This window comes from Salmo salar, chromosome 04 (genome assembly GCF_965601325.2).
Source record: "Salmo salar chromosome 04, fSalSal1, whole genome shotgun sequence".
Taxonomy (NCBI): domain Eukaryota; kingdom Metazoa; phylum Chordata; class Actinopteri; order Salmoniformes; family Salmonidae; genus Salmo; species Salmo salar.
Genome location: NC_138294.1, coordinates 77,302,051 through 77,316,606, shown reverse-complemented (window position 1 = coordinate 77,316,606; position 14,556 = coordinate 77,302,051). Strand labels below are relative to the sequence as shown.

The following is a 14,556-nucleotide window of genomic DNA, read 5'->3' as shown; positions in this document are numbered from 1 at the left end:
CATTTTCCTCCGTCGGTGGTGCGCAGCGAACGGCTCTGGGTCGGCTTGGAAGGGCTTGGGGCGAAGGTGGCTACCGGTTTCGGCCGTGAGCTTTACAGCGCCCCTGCTCCGAGGACTTAGTACCCGCTGCGTCAGTCATGCCCCTTGCCCCCGGCGCGACTGTCAACCAGGTCGGACTGTCCTCAGTGTGCACCCGACCGCGACTGCGTTGCGTTGCCAGGTCAGGGATCGGCTCACGTCAACTGGCGCCAGGAGTCAGCGGCGATGTCGGCAACCCACCCGACCCGGTGGTCGGGTGGGTTGGGATCCCGGCCCTTCAGATGAGAATTGAATTACATGGCCTCTAAAGACACATTTGAAAGTGTCCCATGCAATTAGGGAATCTGCTGTACCTCTGTTACGTAGGAAAAAGTCAATATATCCATAATATTTGTGATTTCCTTAAGTGCATGAGGGTGGTAGTTTGTAGTGTAATTTCATTTTACGGTCCATTGAGGTACTTATTGTAAAACTGTATTATATTCTCACACCATAATAATAGAGTTGTGAATTGCTTGTAAACTCAATCAATTATTATATATATTTTCAAAGAAGAATGGATCATCATGATTAGGAATGTATAGATTAATGAACTAAATCTGTTGATGGGCCAATAGCATATTTAAAAAGATTCACCTTCCTTCTGGATCTTTTTGGACAGTTTCAGATCAAAATTATGGTTAATTAATATAATCACCCCTTTTGAGTTTATTTGCCCATGGGAGAAGCATATTTCGCCAATCAAGTCCTTTTTCCACACAACTTCATCTAAAAATGTAGAATGAATTATCTGTAAACAATAGATATTATACTCTTTCTCATTTAGCCAGGTAAAGGTTGACCATCTTTTCTTTTTAAGCCATTACAATTAGAACTAGCTAAATTTATTTCTCCACTTACCATAATGAGATACAAGTTTCAATTATCATAATATATGTTTGTAAACTTACCATTAAACAGTAACATGATGATTGAGTGTCCATATAGCTGTACTATGATATATGCACTGTTAAACATACTGTAGCTGCGAGTGAGTAAACCTCCAATTGTCCTCCAATATTCCACCCGCTAAAACCTCCCCCCATCCCAAGTTCGGTTGTCATCTTATGGCTTTTGAGAGATTGGGACCCATCCTTTGAAAAGAACTAGAGAACATTACCAGATTAGCAGCCAACAGCATTTATAATGCTTTCGCCTTGGTTGTACAGTATATAGTTACTTAAAAACAAACATACATTTAAAAAAAAAATTGCATATCTTGATTCATTCCACAATTGATGAATAATATGTATAATAATGGTGCCACTCTTCGAAGGATTGTTAGCTATAACAAGGACTGGCAATAGAAAATCAACATTTTTGCCAAGCAATTGTTATTCATTGTATATTACAGCTTGTGATTCCATCCTATACTGTCCCTAACATCATTACCCTATATGAACAGATGTGGGATGCATACACGCACACACCCCACATCACCCCTCCCACAAAAACACCTCTACCCCACACCCACACAAACACACACACATGCAGTGCATTCAGAAAGTATTTGAACTACTTCCCTTTTTTCACATTTTGTTACATCACAGCCTTATTCTAAAATTGATTAAATAACAAAAAATCCTCATCAATCTACTCCCAATAACCCATAATGACAAAGCGAAAACAGTTTTTTTTTTTACATTTTTGCAAATGTATTAAATCTAAAAACCAGAAATATCTTCATTACATAAGTATTCAGACCCTTTGCTATGAGACTCGAAATTGAGCTCAGGTGCATCCTGTTTCCATTGATCATCCTTGAGATGTTTCTACAACTTGATTGAAGTCCACCTATAGTAAATTAAATTGATTGGACATGATTTAGAAATTATCCATCAGTTGACAGTGCATGTCAGAGCAAAAACCAAGCAATGAGGTCGAAGGAATTGTCCGAAGAGCTCTGAGACAGGATTGTGTCGAGGCAGAGATCAAGGGAAGGGTACCAAAACATTTCTGCAGCTTTGAAGGTCCCCAAGAACACAGTGGTATCTATCATTCCTAAATGGAAGAAAATTGGAACTACCAAGACTCTTCCTTTGAGCTGGCTGCCCAGCCAAACTGAGCAATCGGTCACTCTGACAGACCTCCAGAGTTCCTCTGTGGAGATGGGAGAACCTTCCAGAAGGACAACCATCTCTGCAGCACTCCACCAATCAGGTCTTTACAGTAGAGTGGCCAGACGGAAGCCACTCCTAAGTAAAAGGCACATGACAGCCTGCTTAGAGTTTGCCAAAAGTCACCTAAAGGACTCTCAGACCAAGAGAAACAAGATTATTTGGCCTGAATGCCAAGCGTCATGTCTGGAGGAAACCTTGCTGTCACGACTTCCGCCGAAGTCGGTCCCTCTCCTTGTTTGGGCGGTGTTCGGGAGTCGACGTCACCGATCTTCTAGCCATCACTGATCTATTTTTCATTTTCCATTGGTTTTGTCTTGTCTTCCTTCACACCTGGTTCCAATCCCATCAATTACATGTTGTGTATTTAACCCTCTGTTTCCCCTCATGTCCTTGTCAGAGATTGTTTATTGTAAGTGTTTGTGTACGTCTGTACTGGTGTGCGCGGGGTTATGTTTACCCATTGACTTTTATTATTACGTTTTCCGGTGGTTTTGTTTTGTATAAACTGCGCCGTTGGAAACACAGTTATTTCTCTCCTGCGTCTGACTTCTCTGCCGCCAGTTAAACAACCCTTACACTGGCACCATCCCTACGGTGAAGCATGGTGGTGGCAGAATCATGCTGTGGGGATGTTTTTCTGGGGAAAAAAATGTTTGTCCTGAATACAAAGCATTATGCTTTGGCCAAACAAATCCAACACAACACAATCACTGAGTACCACTATTCATATATTCAAGAATGATGGTGGCTGCATCATGTTATGGGTATGCTCGTCATCAGCAAGGACTAGGGAGTTTTTTTATGGAACAGCACTAAGCAGAGGCAAAATCCTAGATACTGGGAGACAAATTAACCTTTCAGCAGGACAATAACCTAAAACATAAGGCCACACACACTGGAGTAGCTTACCAAGACGACACTGAATGTAGTTGTGTAGTTACAGTGTTGACTAAAATCAGCTTGACAATCTTTGACAAGACTTGAAAATGGCTGTCTAGCAATGATCAACAACTAACTTGACAGAGCTTTAAGAATTTTCAAAAGAATAACGGACAAATATTGTGCAATCTAGGTGTACAAAGCTCTTAAAGACTTACCCAGAAAGGTGATACTAACGTATTGACTCAGGGGGTTGAATACTTATCTATTCAAGATATATTACTGTTTTCCATTTAAAAAAATGTTGACATTACAGAGTATTTGGTCTAGATAGTTGACAAAAAAAAAGACAATTCAATCAATTTTAATCCCACTTTGCAACACAACAAAATGTGGAAAAAGTCAAGGGGTGTGAATACTTTCTGAAAGCACTGTATATAAAACACTGGAAAATTATGTTTTTAACGTGACCTCTTAAAACATAGGGAGGCACAGCAACTCTGGCGCCATTCGCACTGACACACCTGACTAGCAAAGACCAGGCTCTTCTGGGAATGGAAATGTCAAGACCAGTAAACACTTCCTTCCTGTCTCCACCCCTCCCCCCTACCCTCACTCAATCTCTGTGTCTCTCACTGACACACACACACACACACACACACACACACACACACACACACACACTCAAACCACACTTGCCCTCCTCCCCAGAACGGCCGGGCGGGTAAGACAAGCCATGTCATAACCACACTCATCAGTTCTCTGATAACCATGCTTGTCAGCGCGCCTGCCCTTGCTTTAGTAAACAATCCTCAACAGTGTAGGAGGATAAACAGCAACATCCAGCACCAACATCTGGGCCCAGGTAGGGGGTAGGAGGAGGATCACTTTCCATGCAGCAGTAGAGAGAACAGTTGATGACTCGGGTGGCTGGAGTCTTTGGCAATTTTTAGGGCCTTCCTCTAACACCATCTGGTATTGAGGTCCTGGATGGCAGGAAGTTTGGCCCCAGTGATGTACTGGGCCATACACACTACATTCTGTAGTGCCTTGCGGTCAGAGGCTGAGCAGTTTCCATACCAGGCGGTGATGCAACCAGTCAGTATGCTCTCGATGGTGCAGCTGTAGAACTTTTTGAGGATCTGAGGACCCATGCCAAATATTTTCAGCCTCCATGGGCAAAAGGCGTTGTTGTTCCCTCTTCATGACTATCTTGGTGTTTTTGGACCATGACAGTTCGTTGTTGATCTTAAGATTTTGTGCACCAGCTGTTATTGACAAATAGACACAGACCACCACCCCTTGTCTTACCAGAGGCAGCTGTTCTATCTTGCTGATGCACAGAAAACCCAACCAGATATATGTTATCTATGTCGTTTTTCAGTCTCGACTAGGTGAAACATAAGATATGTCCCGTTGGTAGGATAGTCTAGATCGGAGCTCATCCACTTTATTATCCAATGATTGCACGTTGGCTAATAGGACTGATGGTAGATGTGGGTTGAGGTGAAGTGCAGGAAGACCATGTTACTCATAGAATGACTTCCCTCCCTCAGAAGCCATATAATACAGCATATTACACAAAAAAGGTTCATACTAATGCCAATCCATTACTATATCTATCAGCATATTTGGTATATTACAGAACTATCAGAATTGGATGATGACTATTCATTTATTAATGTGTTGTGTCTTCTCATATTCCAACCTCTCCTTCTTTTGTTACAAAGACAAAGACATTTTGGAAAGATCTGGGTGTCGTGTACAGGTTCATTCTAGTTCAAGGATACAGATGTATGACCTGATTTTGCTATGTTATCTTCTCAGTAAACATGTTAACTTGACAACTGTCTCTCTTATCTATATAACTGTAACATAAACTGGTGTCAGAAGTGTGATCCAAACCCTCTTATCTAACCATCGGTATGTGAAGGGCTGTAGAATAAATGAAATATGGAAGATTATTTATGGTGTGCTGTCCAATTATTTTTGTTGTGGACTTTACAACGAGGATTCAGCAACCAATTGCATTCAAGAAATAACCGGAGAGCGAACATATGATCTATTATTCTGAGGGCAGTCCACCTGCCTGTTGTCCTCAGATCTAGTTCTGAGCCCATACTGCCCCTCTTATTCCAGCCCTGTGAAACACATACAATAGCACAGTACTGTTTGTATCAAGTAAACTAAAAGTGGCACTCTCTACTAACCTACTTAACACAGCTTGTTACTCTACACTTAGAAAAAAGGGTTACAAAAGGGTTCTTTGGCTGTCCCCATAGGACAACCTTTTTGGGTTCCAGGTAGAACCCTTTTGGGTTCAATATAGAACCCTTTCTGGAAAGGGTTTTACATGGAACCCAAAAGGGTTCTACCTGGAACCAAAAATGGTTCTTCAAAGGGTTCTCCTATGGGAACAGAGGAAGAACCATTTTAGGTTCTAGAAAGCAACTTTTTTTCTAAGAGTATATTGATGGGATGGTAGGGATCGAGGGCAAATTGGACAGCTAATGACTTGTACACTTTAGATTTATATACAGCAATATATGAAATGTCAATGTTGGGCAGGTTTTACAACAATGAGGTTTGGGTTTTGAAGGGCTTGATTGATTGATGCTAGAGCTCAACCACCCATATATCACTGCATCTACAGAATGCTTATTAAGGGAAATTCTAACTGTGAGTATCTATTAGAGAGAATTAGGGGGGGAGAGAGAGTGTGTGAGTGAGAGAGAGAGAGGGAGGGTGGTGGAGACAGCGATGAGAGAGAGAGATGTGTGTGCATGTGGGTGTGAAAGAGATATAAAGAGGGAGAGCGAGAGAGACGGGGAAGGTCTGGCTAAACCCTTAATTTAGGAACAGGCTTCGGATGCCATTAGGGACTGTGTAAATCAGCAATTAGGCACACAATTTGGCGTGATTAACTGGAGATCAACAGGCTGGCAGCCTTGTCACAATGGATTCTGTCTAGCCTCGGATGCCCTTCTCTCATCCCCCTTAGAGAAAAGGCAGAACTAAGTAGGTCTGTGGATTTCATAGAGATATCTGATATCTTTGGTTTGGTGAACTTTGTTATCGAGGATACACATTTGCAAGATATCTAAGGGCATTTCAAACAGGGCGAACTGGAGTATGCAGTGTCCTCTGCTAGAAGAAGCCCAATTAAAAATCATGGAGTCAACTTCATTCACAGGAACGATTACACGAGAATATGTGCTTTGGCTTTGATGGTTTTGTAAGGATTATTGCAATGTGTAGACTTATATCATCTATTGTTTTTCAGTGTGTAAAACAAGCTGCAGTAAGTTCAGTGAAGGCCTACACAGCCACTATGACCTCCAGCTCAATTTTTACATGCCTTGGTATTTCCAGCTCAAATGTATACCCACCCACTAATTACAACTACTGTAGAAAATGTTGCATCTTCTCAATGCCATTTACTCTGTTACTATGTCACTCACCACATCTTGGTGAAGTACTATTAAATGCATATTGCGTATACTAATAAAGTATTTTTTTATTTGTATTTATTTTTTATTAAGCTTATGACCTGCTGTTAATGGTTTGAGGGCAAGGAGAGTTTATTCCATGTAATTAACATAATCTGAGGCACTTCATTTCACTGAGAACATCCAAACTTCATCTTGCTACAGTCTCCCACTCACCAAATGGCTCACCTTTTGGTCAAGCCAACAGATCAAAACCATCCAGAAGGGTTCATAATAGCTATTGCACAACTTTCAGACCACTGACCAGTTACTTTATCACAAACTGAATAGAATACTGTTAATTTATTTTGACAATGTCTCTGCTGGGTGAGGGTACAGCGCTACAAGGCCAAGACGCACTATGAGGGAAATGTAGGATTTTGGCATACCTACGGAAGAAGAAATTGTCAAGAAGTATTAATGAAAAAGTAGTATATGGATTTCAAATAAATAATTTTATTATTTGTGTATAAATATGTGTAATGTAACAGAAATACTGGCTGCAGCAGCCTCTCTCAAGCCTCAGGGAGAGCAGACTAGAGACATATGCATGGCAACCATCTCAGCAGTCCGAGTTGGCGGATAAGACAGTTTACTGAGCCTTTCCCTTCTCATCCCCTCTCCCTGCCCTCTGGCTGTGGCTGCTCAGTACTCCATGACATGTCCCTTAGCGTAATCATGCATGGCACCCTGCATATGGGACCCCCTTTACTCCAGTACCACACACCACAGGGACTCATTTCCTCAGCTATGCATTCTCTTGACAAAGCAGTTTTAACAGTGTCTAATTCGCTGCTACAGCAGGATTCTGAGAGAGATGAAAAGGGTTCACTGGTCACAACACCTGACTAACCAAGAGCAGTGCAGCACTTTGCCAAAGTTCAGCACTAGAAAAATGCCTGACATGGCCACAGACATCCTGAGCTGGTCACCAGTACACGTATACTGTTGGTACTCTCATTGAGAAAGACCTCCAGGGTAGAACTCAGGAGACATTTGTGGACACAACATCCACTGGTCTCAGAATGGAAGGCCTTTTGGTTTCTATGAAGGACAGAGAGCTATGGCTATGTTTTATCTAATTTCTCGTGGACAGAGGCACATAATATAATTGGTATCATAACGTCTGTCAATAGACTGAGGAATGTGACGGCTAACAAGGAACTTTGTTTTGATGCGCAGATTTTTTGTCACTGATCATTTGTACAAATCATGATTTTGCAGGTGTTCAGATATTTCAAGTTTCTGAAGGGCAGTGGACATTTAGACCATAGACCTGCCTGTAACTTGCAAAGAGTTTTTGATACATGTTGTAGTATCTTTTCTAACACATCTGCTCCGAGATTAGAGAACATCAGGAAAGCTCCCAGAAACGTTAAACTATCTCTGGCATCACCTGAACTTCAAGAACTTCAGGCACAAACTTCACAGAGTTTGGTTTTACTAAGAGTAAAAATATGAGCAGTGGAATGAATGAAGTTTTCACACTGAAAAGGGTATGAAGCAGTATGGTATGTTGAGCTTTTCTGTGACTGAAACCAGAAAATCCAACTTTCAAAGGAATTGTTGCCCTATGGCAAGTTATGATAAAGTATGTACATAATGTAATCAGTTGTTTTTTTAGGACCTGGTAGTAATATACATCTGTCATTAATTATCTTTAGTCCCTTTATTGCCCAGTCCCAACATATTGACAGTAGAGCTAAAAGTTAACGTTCTCATTGTAAAATAATAACTTCCTTCTGAAGATGGATTTCTAATACGGATCCCAGAGATCTGAGCTGAGCTGATGGGTGTTTCATTGGTCAGGGGTCATGTCTGGACATGCTATTGTTAGAAAATTCGTTATAGATGAGGACAAAGGAGAGAATGAGAGCGAGATGTAATGAGCAGGTTATTACTGTCAGTAAGAGACAGAGGAAGGAATATATACAGATCTGGGGCATCATTTACAAACCGTGCATAGCCCTATTGTACAACAGATACCCAGTATGTGCTTGCTCCAGTTTTCACGCAAAAGTTGGCATTTATACAACTTTAACTTGACATGAGAATGTGCTCACTTCCCCGAAAACTTTAGACCAAGCATACACACATTTGCTAGTGGTCGAAATATTGTATTGCAATCTGTATTGCAATACATGGTCCAAATCAGGGATATGATAAAAAGTCTATTCATACATTTTTTTCCGAATTTAAAATAATTAGACATAGGAATCTTTTTCCTATTCATTTTATTGTCATAACCATTGCAGAATAAATTCCTCACCTTTTCTGGCCATACAACAAATTATCATCTGTATCTCTCATTTAATTGGACCAAGTAGCCTAGTAAATAGATAGGCTATGTATTTCAAGTTTTTCAATATTATAGGTAGCGTGGTTTATAATACCGGTATACAGTCAAATTTAACAGGCGAACAGAAGTAAGCTACTGTAAGTACTGTAATTACATTTTTTTTGTAGCTTGCCTTAGAAAATGTTTCAGAATTCACAAGCAGTCTATCACATTTAGGGATAAGTCAATTTCATTCATTTATTTTTTATTTCACCTTTATTTAACCACGTAGGCCAGTTGAGAACAAGTTCTCATTTACAACTGTGACCTGGCCAAGATAAAGCAAAGCAGTGCGACAAAAACAACAACACATAGTTACACATAAACAAACGTACAGTCAATAACACAAAATAAAATAAAAATAGACAAATCTATGTACAGTGTGTGCAAATCTAGAAGAGTAGGGAGGTAGGCAATAAATAGGCCCTAGAGGCGAAAATAATTACAGTTTAGCATTAATACTGGAGTGATAGATGTGCAGATGATGAATGTGCAAGTAGAGATACTGGGGTGCAAAAGAGCAAGAGGGTAAGTAATAATATGGGGATGAGGTAGTCGGGTGTGCTATGTACAGATTGGCTGTGTACAGGTACAGTGATCGGAAAGCTGCTCAGACAGCTGATGCTTAAAGTTAGGGAGAGAGATATAAGACTCCAGCTCTAGAGATTTTTGCAATTCGTTCCAGTCATTGGCAGCAGAGAACTGGAAGGAAGTGTGGCTTTGGGGATGACCAGTGCAATATACCTGCTGGAGCGTGTGCTACGGGTGGGTGTTGCTATGGTGACCAGTGAGCTGAGATAAGGCGGGGCTTTACCAAGCAAAGACTTATAGATGACCTGGAGCCAGTGAGTTTGGCGACTACGGATATGTAGTGAGGGCCAGCCAATGAGAGCATACAGGTCGCAGTGGTGGGTAGTATATGGGGCTTTGGTGATAAAACGGATGGCACTGTGATAGACTACATCCAGTTTGCTGAGTAGTGTGTTGGGGGCTATTTTGTAAATGACATCGCCGAAGTCAAGGATCAGTAGGATAGTCAGTTTTACGAGGGTATGTTTGGCGGCATGAGTGAAGGAGGCTTTGTTGCAAAATAGGAAGCCGATTCTAGATTTAATTTTGGATTGGAGCTTAATGTGTGTCTGGAATGAGAGTTTACAGTCTAACCAGACACCTAGGTATTTGTAGTTGTCCACATATTCTAGGTCAGAACTGTCCAGAGTAGCGATGCTAGTCGGTCGGTCGGGTGTGGGCAGCAATCGGTTGAAGACCATGAACTTAGTTTTACTAGCATTTAAAAGCAGTTGGAGGCCATGGAAGGAGGGTTGTATGGCGTTGAAGCTCGTTTGGAGGTTTGTTAGCACAGTGTCCAAAGAAGGGCCAGATGTATACAGAATGGTGTTGATGAACACTGAAAAACATTGTTCTGCTGATAGGTCCACAACAATTTGCCATTGTTTTCTCTTTCAGAAACGGACACCGTCCTTTTCCAAATTCAGCATAAATTACTGCTAGATTAAAACAACACAGTAAACAGACAGGTAGTTTATGTAAAATATTTGACAGTATTGGTAGGCTACAATATTGCTGTGCGATAGGAGACATTTGCCTATTTAATCTCAGCACCTACAGCAAGACAGGACATAGAAACCTAATAATCTATTGTTTAATGACACGGAAGAAAAATACACTGCTCAAAAAAATAAAGGGAACACTTAAACAACACAATGTAACTCCAAGTCAATCACACTTCTGTGAAATCAAACTGTCCACTTAGGAAGCAACACTGATTGACAATAAATTTCACATGCTGTTGTGCAAATGGAATAGACAACAGGTGGAAATTATAGGCAATTAGCAAGACACCCCCAATAAAGGAGTGGTTCTGCAGGTGGTGACCACAGACCACTTCTCAGTTCCTATGCTTCCTGGCTGATGTTTTGGTCACTTTTGAATGCTGGCGGTGCTTTCACTCTAGTGGTAGCATGAGACGGAGTCTACAACCCACACAAGTGGCTCAGGTAGTGCAGCTCATCCAGGATGGCACATCAATGCGAGCTGTGGCAAGAAGGTTTGCCGTGTCTGTCAGCGTAGTGTCCAGAGCATGGAGGCGCTACCAGGAGACAGGCCAGTACATCAGGAGACGTGGAGGAGGCTGTAGGAGGGCAACAACCCAGCAGCAGGACCACTACCTCCGCCTTTGTGCAAGGAGGAGCAGGAGGAGCACTGCCAAAGCCCTGCAAAATGACCTCCAGCAGGCCACAAATGTGCATGTGTCTGCTCAAACGGTCAGAAACAGACTCCATGAGGGTGGTATGAGGGCCCGACGTCCACAGGTGGGGGTTGTGCTTACAGCCCAACACCGTGCACGACGTTTGGCATTTGCCAGAGAACACCAAGATTGGCAAATTCGCCACTGGTGCCCTGTGCTCTTCACAGATGAAAGCAGGTTCACACTGAGCACATGTGACAGACGTGACAGAGTCTGGAGACGCCATGGAGAACGTTCTGCTGCCTGCAACATCCTCCAGCATGACCGGTTTGGCGGTGGGTCAGTCATGGTGTGGGGTGGCATTTCTTTGGGGGGCCGCACAGCCCTCCATGTGCTCGCCAGAGGTAGCCTGACTGCCATTAGGTACCGAGATGAGATCCTCAGACCCCTTGTGAGACCATATGCTGGTGCGGTTGGCCCTGGGTTCCTCCTAATGCAAGACAATGCTAGACCTCATGTGGCTGGAGTGTGTCAGCAGTTCCTGCAAGAGGAAGGCATTGATGCTATGGACTGGCCCGCCCGTTCCCCAGACCTGAATCCAATTGAGCACATCTGGGACATCATGTCTCGCTCCATCCACCAACGCCACGTTGCACCACAGACTGTCCAGGAGTTGGCGGATGCTTTAGTCCAGGTCTGGGAGGAGATCCCTCAGGAGACCATCCGCCACCTCATCAGGAGCATGCCCAGGCGTTGTAGGGAGGTCATACAGGCACGTGGAGGCCACACACACTACTGAGCCTCATTTTGACTTGTTTTAAGGACATTACATCAAAGTTGAATCAGCCTGTAGTGTGGTTTTCCACTTTAATTTTGAGTGTGACTCCAAATCCAGACCTCCATGGGTTGATAAATTGGATTTCCATTGATTATTTTTGTGTGATTTTGTTGTCAGCACATTCAACTATGTAAAGAAAAAAGTATTTAATAAGATTATTTCATTCATTCAGATCTAGGATGTGTTATTTTAGTGTTCCCTTAATTTTTTTGAGCAGTGTATAAACACAACATGCAACAATTTCAAAGATTTTACAGTTAGGGTTCATATCAGAAAATGTGTAAATTGAAAAAAATGTAAACGGCCCTAATCTATGGATTCCATATGACTTGGAAAACAGATATGCATCTGTTGGTCACAGATACCAAAAGAAAATGTAGTGTCATGGATCAGAATACCAGTCAGTATCTGGTGTGACCACTATTTGCCTTATGCAGCGCGACACATCTTCTTTGCATAGAGTTGATCAGGCTGTTGATTGTTGCCAGTGGAATGCTGTCCCACTCCTCTTCAATGGTTGTGCAAAGTTTCTGGATATTGGTGAGAACTGGAACACGCTGTTGTACACTTCAATCCAGAGCATCCCAAACATGCTCAATGGGTGACATGTCTGGTGAGTTTGCATAACATGGAAGATCTGGGACATTTTCAGCTTCCAGCAATTGTGTACAGATCCTTGCGACATGGGGCCATGCACTATCATGATGAAACAAATAAAATAAAATAAAATCACATTTTACTGCTCACATACACATAACTAGCAGACGTTAATGCGAGTGTAGTGAAATGCTTCTGCTTCTAGTTCCGACAGTACAGTAATATCTAACAAGTAAACTAACAATTTCCCAACAACTACCTAATACTCACAAATCTAAAGGAGTGGCATTGTTTAACCTGTTGGGTCTAGGGGCAGCATTTGCACGTCTGGATAAAAAAAATGTACCCGATTTAATCTGGTTACTAATCCTACCCAGTAACTAGAATATGCATATACTTATTATATATGGATAGAAAACACTCTAAAGTTTCCAAAACTGTTTGAATGGTGTCTGTGAGTATAACAGAACTCATTTGGCAGGCAAAACCCTGAGACATTTTCTGACAGGAAGTGGATACCTGATGTGTTGTATTGACTTTAAACCTATCCCATTGAAAAACACAGGGGTTTAGGAATATTTTGGCACTTCCTATTGCTTCCACTAGATGTCACCAGCCTTTACAAAGTGTTTTGAGTCTTCTGGAGGGAGATCTGACCGAACAAGAGCCATGGAACGGTGATGTCCCATTAGACACCTGGCGCGCTACTTCATGTTGGGTACCCTCGTTCCAATACGTTATAAAAGAGTATGCATTCGTCCACCTTGAATATTATTCATGTTCTGGTTAAAAAGGCCCTAATGATTTATGCTATACAACGTTTGACATGTTGAACGAACGGAAATATATTTTTTCCCCTCGTTCATGACGAGAAGTCCGGCTGGCTTACATCATGTGCTAACGAGACGGAGATTTAATACTATGTAAATAATCCATTACCTTTGATTCTCTTCATCAGATGTCACTTCCAGGTATCACAGGTCCATAACGAATGTAGTTTTGTTCAAAAAAGCTCATCATTTAGGTCCAAAAATCTCCGTCTCGTTAGCACATGATGTAAGCCAGCCGGACTTCTCGTCATGAACGAGGGGAAAAAATATATTTCCGTTCGTTCAAACATGTCAAACGTTGTATAGCATAAATCATTAGGGCCTTTTTTAACCAGAACATGAATAATATTCAAGGTGGACGAATGCATACTCTTTTATAACGTATTGGAACGAGGGTACCCAACATGAACTCGCGCGCCAGGTGTCTAATGGGACATCATCGTTCCATGGCTCTTGTTCGGTCAGATCTCCCTCCAGAAGACTCAAAACACTTTGTAAAGGCTGGTGACATCTAGTGGAAGCAATAGGAAGTGCCAAAATATTCCTAAACCCCTGTGTTTTTCAATGGGATAGGTTTAAAGTCAATACAACACATCAGGTATCCACTTCCTGTCAGAAAATGTCTCAGGGTTTTGCCTGCCAAATGAGTTCTGTTATACTCACAGACACCATTCAAACAGTTTTGGAAACTTTAGAGTGTTTTCTATCCATATATAATAAGTATATGCATATTCTAGTTACTGGGTAGGATTAGTAACCAGATTAAATCGGGTACATTTTTTTTATCCAGACGTGCAAATGCTGCCCCCTAGACCCAACAGGTTAAAGTGACTAGTGATCTATTTATGAAAGTGGCCAGTGATTGGGTCTCGATGTAGGAAGCAGCCTCTCTGAGTTTGTGATTGCTGTTTAGCAGTCTGATGGCCTTGAGATAGAAACAGTTTTTCAGTCTCTCGGTCCCAGCCTATACTGACCTCGCCTTCTGGATGGTAGAGGTGTGAACAGACAGTGGCTTGGGTGGTTGTTGTCCTTGATTATCTTTTTGGCCTGCCTGTGACATAGGGTGCTGTAGGTGTCATGGAGGGCAGGTAGTTTGCCTCTGGTGACGCGTTGTGCAGACCGCACCACCATCTGGAGAGCCTTGCGGTTGCGGGCAGTGCAGTTGCCGTACCAGGCTGT

At 42.1% G+C, this 14,556-nt stretch overlaps 1 protein-coding gene across 1 annotated transcript in view; it reads right to left on the bottom strand.

Annotated features, from left to right (window-relative positions):
* kirrel3a (kirre like nephrin family adhesion molecule 3a) overlaps positions 1 to 14,556 on the bottom strand; it is a 281,100-nt gene that overhangs the window by 162,408 nt on the left and 104,136 nt on the right. The gene's annotated exons all lie outside the window — the stretch shown is intronic.